This window comes from Anopheles marshallii, chromosome 2 (genome assembly GCF_943734725.1).
Source record: "Anopheles marshallii chromosome 2, idAnoMarsDA_429_01, whole genome shotgun sequence".
In the NCBI taxonomy this organism is placed as follows: Eukaryota; Metazoa; Arthropoda; class Insecta; order Diptera; family Culicidae; genus Anopheles; species Anopheles marshallii.
In genome coordinates this window covers 40044462-40057791 of record NC_071326.1, presented here as the reverse complement: position 1 = coordinate 40057791, position 13330 = coordinate 40044462, and positions in this window count along the sequence as shown.

Genomic DNA, 13330 nt, shown 5'->3' with positions numbered 1-13330 from the left:
AGCCCAGCTGCCGTAAACGTTTCCGACTACCCCGTGGTTGGCGTAACAGGTGTTCAATCGAGCTGGAATGCAAATCATAGCCATAGCACATGGCTCTAGCTGCGAGCATACCGACGGCTGTCAACGACATTACCCGTGCCAGGGTGTCATCTCTGGCTGATGACCATTTGGACGAGATTCCAGGGAGTCACCCTGGAACGATACACAGGTTGCAGGTGTCATTGCATTTTGTTCCTCCCTTATGGCCCATGATCCCCTTATTCCCTTTTCTTACCCGCACCATCCGTTTCGCCCGGTCAGTGAGGTCCATCAACCACGCGCCTCAATATCTCCCCGTAGGGCAAACTGGAACCGGCCACGAGACCGATTCACGCCGGTGTATTAATCCGTTCGTGTTGAAGGGGCCGGACTGGTGCGTTCACCGCAACAAGTTCCTCTGCCGATCCAGCCTGGTGTGTGGGGCAGACGTTTGGCGACGAGCACGCTAAGTGCACATTTTAGTGCAGTTGCTTTTAATATGGCAAATTTGCGGACACCCTCAACGCACCGTACACCTGCCTGCCCCACCGGCGTTGCACAAGGGGTCCGATTTTCCCGATGTCACTCGAACCGGATGAGCGTGAGACACGGCGATGATAGGGTGCGTTTTTTTGCGCCCATCGCTGCCGACCGTCGGGGTCCGGTTTCGCCTATTAGCAGTGCAGTCGAACCGCACCGCAGAAGACGAACCCAAAACAAAGCGGGTGATAAATAAAGTGTTATATCACTGGGGCCACTGTGGACGGAGGGCGCACGTATCGCTTATGACAGGTATGGGAAACGGCGTGTCGGCTGGTAGTAGTTGTTGCACGGGCTCGGTGCTTCCGCACCCGGGTCTGTGATGTTACATCAATTAGATCCCGGGGAAGATTATAATTGTCGCAGCAACCGGAAAATCAGTCGCTTTTCGACGGCGCAACGAGCGCGCAAACTATCCAAAGAACGCACATTGGGGAGGGGAAAAGGAGGTGTGACTGGGTGGAACGGGGCTGCTGCAAGGTTGCAATCGGATACCGACCACTCGCTTTGGCGGTTTGTTCGCGAATTCGCGCCGACATATCGCCGGCAGCCGGTCGGGCTTTGCTCTTCTTCGTGTCACACTTATCTATCGATCGCTTTCCGGTGCGGCCTGGCCAGAACGTTCTGCACCAAAACAGAACTGGTCTGAGAGTTCAATCCTCCTGCGATGCGACGTGCGACAGACAGCTTAGCCGGATGTGGAAACGGCTGGCAATGTTGACCCGCTCATGGGCTGGGCCGGAGGTGATGGAATCGTAACGTACGTGTTGAATAATCAGGATATGGTCAGTGAAGAGTAAGGATTATATTTGCAAAACTAGAACCCCTGTGATATTGGTATGATTCGACTTACTACGTTGATCTCGCAGTTTCAACTACATTTATAGCTTATTCTATGCGTAATCCGAACACGAGCTCAACCTGTGACTGATGTACCTCAGAAATATACTACATTACTAACCACTAATAGTAAGTTCCCTAACATTAGGGTCTTCTCACACTGTTATCACTTATCTGTTTATATAAAAAAGTATAAATAAAGTTCGGAAAACTTCGAGGTTCGGTAGAGCAATCATGTGTTCCATCAATATTTGTTTCAAGTAATAACAAATTCGCAAAACCCTGATGTCAATTTGATTGCAGTCAACAAACATTACTTCAGGAAACAAACCATTTCCCAAGCGAAACGTTTAATCTTTACTGACTCACACAGTATCTCTCGTGGATCAATGCCAGGGTCTGTTCACCCTGCCCGAGTACCTTCGGGTTGGTTGCACCTATCTTGACCTCGATAATTGGTGCAGCCTTGGCAATGGCGGGTCCTTGGTCCCGTAGACGAACGTTTTGTTGGGCAAACAAACAAACCGAACCGGCAACGAAAAAATAAAAATAAAACAACTCAAACATGGTTCCCCCCGCCTGCCGGGTCCGGGTGCGATCAATGACAGCGATTTTCTGCGAGGTGCCGGTGCCTTTTTTTCCCAGGAAGACAACCTGCCCTGGCGACGGAATGGTGCAAGCAATCAGTGCATCACGCTCGTTGACAGCTCTAACTAGGTCCCCGAGCACTGCCCTGGCACGCTTAATGACGCATCAAAATTGCAAATTTTGTCCAACATTTTGTTGGGCAAGCGTTGCCACGCCGTTTCGCAGCGGTACGTGAATGCATTCTTGCGAGAGAACGTCATCTGCAAACCAGCCCGGACAGTAATACCACCCCGCTACGTGGAACGCCACCGGTACTGAAAAATGACCTTCCCCAGTAAACGGGTGGTTTGCATTGAAGGGAATGATAGCCATTTCTCTTTTGGTAGGAAAAGTTTACATTCGGTTCTTTCAACGTGAGGGGAAAGGGATGGTACCACCCACCCCTGTTCCAGATGGAGAAAGTGGAATGAAACAAATTGCGAGCGAATTTAGCAGCAGCAGGAGCAGTGTTGCCAGCACGACTGTCCGGGCATGACAGCCTCGTTTCAGGCAACCCCTATATTCTTCCCACGGGGGTACACAACACCATCATCAGCCGCAACCGGCCGTTCAATGAACCCGAAAGCCGTCCGGTCCGTCGGTCCCGAAAGAAAGGCAACAAAACGAAATGAGTATGGCGAGCGAAAAGACAGCAGAAACCTCACCCAGAACGTGCGGTAAGAGCACTTTTTGTTTTTTTTTTTTGCAAGTACACTCACTCTCACCAACACCACGGCACACGGTTGCATGCGTGCTGTAATGGCCGGGCGATCGGCGAACGGCTGATGATGATATTTGGAAACTACCCTCGAGGCACTAGAATAACGTCACATACAACCTTAACCAGCGCTGGTCTGACAACGTTACAGTTTACTTTGTTGAGGCGTTGCATCGTCAGCTTTGACCTGCGATTTGACTTCCGCATCCAGAACCTGATCGTGTACGACGCACACACACACACGCACCAGAATAAGTGCATGTCACAAATGACATAATCGTTCCTTAAATCGTTCTCCCCATCCCGTTTCGTCAATTAATGCTCCATCAGCAGTAACGTATCTTTCCCATTTCGCAACACTTTTCACCAAGCCCAAGCCAAGTCTTCGTTGAAGACCCGCTCCCGGGATGGTGGAGCGCCACTCGTCTAATTGAAATTGCTTAACGCAATCCACCAGCACTTGTCGGTCGTGCAGCAGTACCGGGTAGACAAGGAGTACGGTAGAACGCGATAAGGCGGTGCAGCCTATCAATGAAAGGAGGAAATTCCTGTTTCGACATTAACATAGATAAAGAATGCCGTAATTATCTTTGCGCCGGGGCTTGCCGTATCCCAAGCTCGGGCTGTGGTGGGCAGGTTTCAATTCATGCGTTCTGCGCTATGCGCTAGATTTTCGCTGCTTTAATTCATTGATCGGAATCGCGAGGTACGGACGGGGCAGTACGGTGCAGTAAGTACGCGCAGTGTCGTGGAATGTCTGCAAACCTGCGCGTGTCTTGGACAGCGACAGGCATGTTGGAGAACAGTGGTCCCTGGTGTCGCTAATAGTTTCGTGCGTGTACTTATCAACCGCGTCCGTGACCACTATCATGCAATTGAGTCTTGCGATCGGCTGTATTATCTTCCTGCTGGTATGCCATTAACATGATCACGGGAGACTAATTCTAGGAATTTAGCGAATACATTCTAGGTGAAGATTATTGATCGTACTATTTTATGCTTAGTACACTTCCGACCGTTGGGGTTAGGCTATACCAGCAGAAGCCTTAGACATCAACATGTTCCAAAACAATAGTGCAAGACATTTTGATGCACCGAATCTCACGTAGAGCCAAACATCGGCAATGCCAGAACATTGAACCGACAAACGGCACACGGTGGTGATTGATCGTATTGCTCCAGTGGTCGAGGTAGGGTGGAGTCGGAGGCAGCAGATTGCCGACCAGATTCATAGAAACAGATGATGTTAAATAGCGTCGATGATGGGTCGATTTGTGCGATCATATGCCGCCTACCGGCCAGTATCTTCCAGCTGTATGCGCCCGCTGCGGTATCGGGCTCGCTCATTTCTGCGCGTCTTGCCCGGGAGACTTGCCGACTCCGCCAGTGTTGGGGGGGGGGGCCCATCCGCGCCGTTTGCTTCCATCCGCCGTTTGACTCCATTATAGACACGCTGGCATCATTATCAAGCGAGTCGCGGACCGACATTACTCGGTCCGTTTGGTGCACCAAACAAGCGCCAGGGCTGTCTCAGGACGATGGTACGCATCCCGGGATACCGACCGGGAGATTGCTATTAGTGCGACCATATGATTGCGATCATTAAACACAAAAACGGCTCACGACTGACACGAAAGACGCCAAACCGTACGCGGGCAACGTTCGGTACGCGGATCGCAACGATTTGGATTTGGACCATGGGTGCATGGGTTGCACTACGCCGGCACGGTCGAAGCGTCCACTATCCGGGACACGAGTGCCTCATCTTGGGGGTAATTTCGCGTTGTTGGCGATAATGATGCAATATTAAAAGCCACAGCATCATTTCTGCCCGGTAACAATGGTTTAATGCTGTAACCGAGGTGTGCTCATCCAGTGCGCTGTTGATCCGTGTGATTATTTCCGTCCAACGCCGTGCACCGATGGGGATGCTTCCGTTCTTTGATCTTTCTTTGTGCGCTCTAACGTTAATTGTAACGCACCGGGTAGTACTATGTACGCACCGTTCTGCAGGCAGCATATGATGTACGCACCATCATATTACATACCAGTGTGTTCGTAGGTTAGCTATGGATGGACAGAGTAGTTTGATGGCAGTTGACGAAGGATGGATGTTTAGTGTTGAGATTTACTAGAAATAGAAGCACTGGACTTGATAGCTTAAACAAACAATAGAAATTTCAAGCGCAAATCAATAAAACATCATAACAAAACACACAGTCACCCAAATAAAGCCCCATAAGTGTTCTTGCACCATTCTCGTCTCGTGGAGTATCCTTTCTCGCTCGTCCGCATCTTTCGTACCGGCAATTCATCACAGCCGTTTATCGCTTCCGCGCCCGAAGAAAGCATCATACCCCTTGTGCCGCCCGTTCGTGATGCGTGGAGGCAAATGCATCGATTATGCAACAGGTTGTGAAATCGCCAATCTCTCTCTCCCTGCTGTCACATGCAGTTGCTGGCTACCTGTGTGTCTCCAGAACACGCCGTACACACACACAAAAGGTGCATCGTTCTGGGAACTCTTTCCTCCCCCCTGGCGTGTGGTTGTGTTTGTGAGTGCATCACTGACGGACGGTGGCTCGTGGTGGAGCCTTCATCCCCGTCAGGTAGCAGCGAACGGTCGTTGTTAGCGAGGACGTGTCAATTCGCACGCATCATTTCAACCCGACCGATCCCACCCATCCCAACCCCCCTTTTCACATGGGAGCCGTTTTCCACCAATTTCGTACGTCACTCGTTCAGGGTGCTGGAAGCTCGTTCTGAAAGCCAGCTGGGCCCGGCGTACGGCGGCCGAAACGAAAGGAAGCAGAAGAACGAGCCCGGTGGGGCGGTGGAAAGAACATTTAATGGGTTACACTTGTCGATATGACGTCCGACGCTTGGAATCGCGGAAAATGTGACAAAAGCGAGAAGGAGAAAATTGATGCGAAAGCGATAGCGAACATGGTAGTAGCAGCATGCCATGGCTTTGGCTCTTGCGCCCATGTGAGTGAGTGGCCGTGATGGGAAATGCGGGGCGCGTTGCGGGGGTTGTGTGCGTGAGCCAAAAGGAACAAAAAGAGAGACCATGGGAGATGGAGACACAGGCCGACCACCGAAGAGTTACTACCTGTAAATGACTTTGCCCACAGTATCTACGACCATCGGCCGTGTACCGGCCAACGAGAGTGATGTGCCCCGGGTCGTTGAACCTCGCATACTGTTGTGCTCTTTCTTTCTCTCGCCAGCTCCATCCATCCTGCGTGCCACAAATCTCACCCGCCATCGGGTCGGAAGGGTTGGTGGAAAAGGGGGAGGGGAGCGGGGGGGGGGGCGGCGGATTGGAGGGAGGGTGGATGAGGAAGAGACGAGGGGAGCTTATGCTTTACGTATGAATACCGTCCAGGCAACTCCTCTAGTGCCCCCCCTACCCTCCCCATCGATCTATGGCTCATGGCTTTACGCTCACTTTTCTCCATTCCCATCCCCAACGGTGGAACAGACAGGCCCCCATCTCACCCCCGTTTCCTACGCCTCTTCCCCTCTTCCCTCCGCACTATTAACCCTCATCAAACTCCACTGGTTGAGATTCACCTCTCGCGATCTTCCGCGGGCCATTCATTTATTATGCTCCAACCTTCCCACTCCGGCATATATGTAAGGGTGCAGGGTGATGGGGAGGGGGGGGGCACCCATTCGTTTGGTTCGGTTTCATTGCGATCGATGCTTTCGCTCTCGCTCTTGCGATGTTTACTTTCTTCCTTTTTCGACTTCATTTGGACGTCGCGCCTTTCCGCGCACCCTGCGAATGTTCGTTTCATATGTTACTTTCTTTCTCTTTCTCCTGATGGGGTTGGTTTTGGGGTGCAAACAGGGTGGAGTGTGTGAGATGACCGGAATGGTGGAGACTTTTCTTTCACCGATTGACTTTTTGGATGTTGATTGTGTTGTAGTTTTTTTTCTGCTTCTTTCGTTCATATCATTTTGTTTTACCACACGATTGTGATTGTGAAAAGAAAGCCTAACCCGCCCTGGTGTGCTAACAGTGGGGTGATATTTTTATCGATACCTTCTTCGTTTCTGCTTTATTTTTTTTTCAATATCCTATAAGGTCAAATAATGATTAAATTAAAAATGTTAAAGTATTTTGCCACTAAATCTTAAAAAGTTTAGATAACGAAGTGATGTGCCGATTACACGAATTTTCTTTGATATCCTCTCGATATCGCAATTTTGCTCTATTACATATCATTACGACAATATTGTATCCAACATAGTTTTCTACTCAGCACCGTGACATCAAACTGGTTCAACCAAAAATCGAAAGTTACTGTACATGTATGAGGTTTTAAAAGATTGATCCACTCTTTGAAACTCTGTTCCTTTTACTCCATTCTCCCTTTCATATGCTTCCCACAGCAAAGGGTCAACTCCACAGGACCTTGCCCCACTACCTCCCCCCCTCCCCTTACGATCGTTCCTCCCATTGCTGAAGTATTGCTAATTTTGAAGTGCGTAACACCCCTCCCGGAACCACCCCCCCCCCCCCCTTCCCCTCCCACACCAAACTGGCTCCTACCCGTGCGCATGTTCCGATTCGATCGACCACCCATCGCAGCCAGGCACCATTCCGACACCCATCAGAACTCATCAAAAGTCTTGCTCGCTGCTGAAACAAGAGCATGCTGCGCCACCCCTCGATATTATTAACAAGATATATCAACATAAGACAAAGAACGATCGGGTTGGGGTTGGACCGAAGAAAAAAGAGAAAAAACAACAACATAACAAATACGCACACTTATGCACGCGGGAGGCATGTGTGGATGTTCTCTTGCTTGCTCACTCTCTCCATCTCTGCTGCGCGCTCCTTCTGCACCTTTGCTTAGAGCCGGTGCTCCCCAATCGCTGGATATGTTTCCTGTGACGTTTTTCATGCTCTCGCGCGATGTTTACTTATTTGTGCGTTTCGCTCTTTCGCTCGGGAGTAAGCGAGTTTTCCCGCGATCTCGCCACGACATGCATTTGACGGCTCGTACGCTTTTCTATCCCGGCATGGCGAGTGATATTTGATCGGTTTAAACAAGCATTGACACGGCAGATTGTGTTTGTGGGATGGTTCCGGCGCATGTTTCCGATATATCAACGAATGCGCAATAAATTAAAGATCGGTAGTGGCTCTAATGCACAGAACAAAGGTTAGTAAATAAATGTTGCATACTCTTGTTTATGCTTGAGATGTCACAAATTCCACCTTGCACATCGGTAGCCGGTATCGTTTCTGGACAATTTCAGCATAATTACTTACATTCTTTGCCTCAAGCCAAAAATTGTACGCATGACATCGAAACCTTTCTGTCAAACCGTGCGATGTATATTAGTGTTGGTAGAATTAGAGCTCCAAACCGGAATGGCCAACAGTGTACAGACGGCCCTCCGACACAACCAAAGGGGGGCACACGATGTGCCAATGGGAGTTTCACTCGAGTTCCCAAGTCATCTCTTTCCTCCACCAGAATGTGCGAAAGTATTAGTGTGTGTGTGTGTGTGTGCAGAACGGAACCGAAATAGAAAACGGCATCACCCAAATCTTAGCTCTGTCTAGAACTCTTCTGCACTTGAAACCCACCCCCTTCGCTTCCTTCCTACCCCATGCAAAAAGGGACCAAAGCGCAACTGAAAATGGAATGAAACTGACACACAAAAAATACATATGTATTCTCGTATGCCCCAAACAAGGGGATAGTTGGCGAGAAAAAAAAACACACACACACACATATACATACAAAATTCCCCAAAAAGTCTAGTCCGCTGCCGATGCAACGTGCCGCTTGGTGTTGCTTCTTCATCTACCCCCGCAGAGCGCGTCATCTTCTATTTCGCAATGCGGCGATCGCGAATTAGCTAAACGATTGTGCCCTACGATTCGCACCGGTCACCAGCGAACGAAGCGAATTTCTAAGGCTTTTCGGATGTTCCAGTATATGTTGTGCTTTCCTTTACATTTAACAAGGGGTGCGGTTCGCGGACATCCTCACCGGTACCGGACGCAAAGGCAAACCAGTTCAAATGCTTCCTTTTTTTTTGGCTGGGTTTTTGTCTCGGCACGGTCGCACCGTGCGGATTCTTACGCGAAAGATGAAACCCGTCAGTAGCGGCGCGATGAATAAAAATAGGCGAACTGTAGCATAAAAATTGGAAGAAACTTAAACCCAAACGCGGGTCCCGACAGCCCCTTGTCTACCGTGGCCGTCCCGCGATGATGTCAGGTCATCGACCTTTTTAGCCGTAGACGCTGCGACTAGGCGCCACCTAGCCATTTTTTGCTGGTGTTGTTTTACTTCCAGGCCACCCGTTTGCTGTGTATCACGAGTGCAGAAGATGCGAACGAATTTCGGGCCGGTGGGTGCAAAAGGACTTAAGCCGCTGATGCTATGTCGAGCAAGTTGCCGTTGATCTATTGCTGCTATGCTATGGTCGATTTGTTGATTTTGACTAAATATCTACATGAAGAAGACCTGATTAAAAGTTGAAGTTATTCGGTCCTCAGGGAAATTATGTGCACTAATCTTAGAAGCGTTGTTTTAAGATAAACTGCGTCTTAACATCGCACTTTGGTATGTAATTTCGCCTGACGAGGATGGGTTTACTAAGGTTAAAATTTTGAACAAACATTTTTCAGAACTTATTGTTTAAGGAAATTAATTAAAAATTTAGCAAACGCTTCCTATGAATACATCTCATATCAAAATTTTAACCTCCCTTCGTATTGCATTCTTACTTCAAAAAAAGATGTCCCGTATTTGACATCTTCATCTTCATTCTGTCAATCGACAACCGTCAATTGGAAATGTAAAAATGTATTCGCAAGCACCGGCAACGTTTCTCGCTGCTGTGCAATACATCAAGCCTCTACCTATCTTTCCCATAATGTATGGAAATGTGATGCTTGGTAGCATGAGACGCACATCGACTCCAACAACATAACATTTCATCGCATGATAAGTCGAAGCCGAATGTGCTGATCTCCTTGGTAGAATCGCTCACGTGAGCAAAAACTGTCGGCATGTCGAGCTGGCCGGTCCGTCGGGTCGATGATCTGCACCTTCGTCAATGATCTTGGTGCGACGCATGATGTACCGCGCGCCGGCTGATCCACATAATCGTAGCATCGTGCGTAATCCATTACCGAATAGTTGCGCCTACTAACAGCCACGGTTGCTTTACACTGGTACCTGCAATGGTTTTCTTTTTTCCGGCCCTCTGTACGGGCAGTTTCGGTTTGTCAACCGCGATACGCTCTTTCCGCTCTCGATTTAGACATCGAAAATTTGCACGCGATATCGTTGCGCCCGGTATGTGTTTGACACTGAGGGTGCGAGAATTAATTGACCTCTGTCATGTTGGATGATACATTTTAATTTCCTGCCGGCCACAATTTGCAATTCCGTACCGAACGTGCATAAAGGCCGTTGAAAAGTGCCGAGGGACTCGAGGGTCAATGGAAACACGTTCATATTTTCGGGTTCAACATTTCGAGTGTTCTGGAATGGACGGTGGCTGCTGGTTCATGTGCTTTTGGCAGGCGCGGATGGATTGAGATCGGCAACGCATCCACTCAATCTTCACTTTGTATTCGTGCATGGGAAATTATTTTTTCGGGGGTGGATCAACGAATTTCTTGTGCGTTCGAGCAAGTTTACCAGAAGTTTCATTCGCGTGAATAATTTAACATAACATCTCTCCGGGGCTGAAGAAAAACTGTAGAGATGTGAAATGTATGTTTGCATGTTTGATCGGTAGCTTCGAGGTTATATACTTCTGAGTGAGAATACAATATTTTTTGTTGGGAAATTTTGTTTTAAGGAAATTGGCCAAAATATGTAAGATACCATTGGAATATCAACATATAATATTAATGTTGTTGTATATTAAATAATAAATTAATTAAGAAATTAAGAGCATTTGATGAAAAATTTTAGCTTCTTAAAACTTGATAAACTTATAAACTATTTGTATACTCCACATTTGAATGTAAACTGACAACGAGTATATATATTTGTATATCATTTAAACACATATTGATAAAAACCGATCGCCAGGTCTATTGCATCACACTCAGCTTGGGGTGGCTCTTCTGCTGGTGGAGCTGTAACGTACCATGGTATATGTGTGTGTGTGTTTCCTTTTTTCTTTCAGTTTTTATCAACCACTTCGTGCGTGTACAAGGATAAGAAGTAAACAGAAAACAAGTTGCAAAACAAAAAAAATTGCACGGCACGATCACACAACAGCGAACCAAAGGCTCCACCAGCCGGTGCAATGCACCGATAATTGTCATTTTTATTTCCGCTCCCGCTTCGCCACACCGGATCGATTGCATTTGCCTGATCCACACGCACGCACACAAGCACAACTATGTTTTTGACTTCTTTCAAGTGTAATTTCATACCGACCTAACCTTCCCTTGCCAAGCTGTCTGTTTTGTGTTGATGAGTTTCTCTCACTATGCTCCATCAGCTTCCAGCCAAGCCAAACGCTGGGCCCGGGTGACGAACCGGGAACCCGAAGGGAAGCGTTGAAAAGGCTTATTCTGCTTAACTTCTCGCTGCACATCGCTGGCATGTGTCATTTGTTTTTAAGCGATTTTTGTTTTGATCTTATTATTCACTCCTCGCACTGCTGTTTTGCGGTTACATATACGCACCCAGGCAAATGGGTGGTTGAAATTATGACGGTTGCACTTGCGTTGCACAACAGTTCGACTGAAATGCACATAAAAAAATTCGCATCTGCCTATGTTTTAAAGTTTTCGGCTAAGAGCCGGAGCACAATGCTGAATTTTTAAGTTACATTTGTTTTTGATAATGTCCATCATTTATTTTAATCTTGCTTTTGCGTAAAACATTCATTGTTTAAATGCCCAGAAATATTATAAATTCCGACATATTCTCAAAATTCCAAAAAAATCCCCACTATAAATTCCCGGAAATAAATTAAAAAATAATATAAAACATAACTTTAGTTAAATGCAATAAAGTTAATGGTAATGAATTTGATACTGATTCATAATTATGATTTGAATTGAACTGAACGAGGAATGTAAAAAAAAACATGCAAATTTGTTCAAAGTACCAAACGATTTATGAATATATATAAGAACATTTAAATACATGTTACCAAGAGGATGTTCTCCAAAGACCTACGTGCTATTCTTCTGTAGTTATACAATAAGCCATGACCATTCCTTAAAAGCTTCTGCCATATATGACGGCGTGTTTCTACAGCTCCCCAGCACCCAACACCCCTCCCTCTCCTCCATCACCTCGCTCATTGGGTCGCTTTCAGGATTGACCTAGTTCCGGTTTCTTCTGTCAATGTAACTCTTCCGCGTTTACCTTTTGCAACATCAACTTCAACCGAAACTTGATGTAACCCGGCGCAACCCGGCGCAAAATAAAAACTGTACCAAGCACCTGTCGCACACCAGTCGACGTCACACGAAGAACAATAGCAGCAGCACTGCGAACCAAAACAAATTTGGACGCCTGTGTCTAGTTTCCATTGCGGCCATTCTACCCTCACAATCATCACAACGCTCGCATTACTCGCGCATGCCTCGAGGGTTCTCCCCAACGACGCATCACGGTTCTGTTGTCGTCTGACTCACCCGCGCGCCCGAGAGGGATACAAACACACATATCGCAAACAAGCGCTCGTACTCGTTCGCCTCCACAAAACTGAACGATCATTCCTCCACACGGTCGGGTGCCATACCGTGGCCACCGTCTGTGTGTTTGTCGGTCAATGATCGACATCGAAAATAAAAATATATATATCCACCTCGCCTCGATCTTGAACTTTTGGAAGCGACTTTGCGCGGTCGCGATCGCGGCTACCAACCCCCCTGCACGCAGTTCTCTTTCCCAAACCCCCTCTCTGTGTGCTCTCTCTCTCTCTCTCTCTCTCTCTCTCTCTTTCTTTCTTTCTGTTCTATTTTACTTTAACAGCTGCATTAACCCTTCTACTTCCACTAATCCAATCTACCCCTGTTACAACCCCTCTATTCCACATGCATGCAGGGGGTGGCGATAGACGCACCATGTGTTAGTGCTTTACTGCTCCAAACGTACCGTGCGTTCGCCTCTCTGGGGTCAATCGTCGCCCTCAGACGAACGACGCGCTCACGTTCGCGAGCGCGCTCGCGTGCACACATACTGAAATGACGCTTCTGCACTGATCAACGAACCGTCGGACGGTGGTGGCGGTGTCGATGGCAGGCACCGATCAGGGCAGTTCGCACATCGCGCAAACGATCACGCGTATGACGAGCCTTGAAAGTGTCACTGCCTCTCTTCCTGGGCGCGATGACGTCTGATGTCGATATCCATGCCTTGAACACGATCGCAAAAGAGAGGGAGAGAGAGATAAAGAGGGAAGGGGTTGAAGCGCAAAACGGAGTGCAAGTTAGGGGTTTGGAGTGGTCCCCATTCCGTCGTGATTAGATTCCATCGGCAGATTTAACAAAAAGAAAAAAAAAAAACTCACACAAACACTTCCGTGTGTGCGTGTTTATCCCCAATGGTTTTGTGTCCCCAAGGCGAT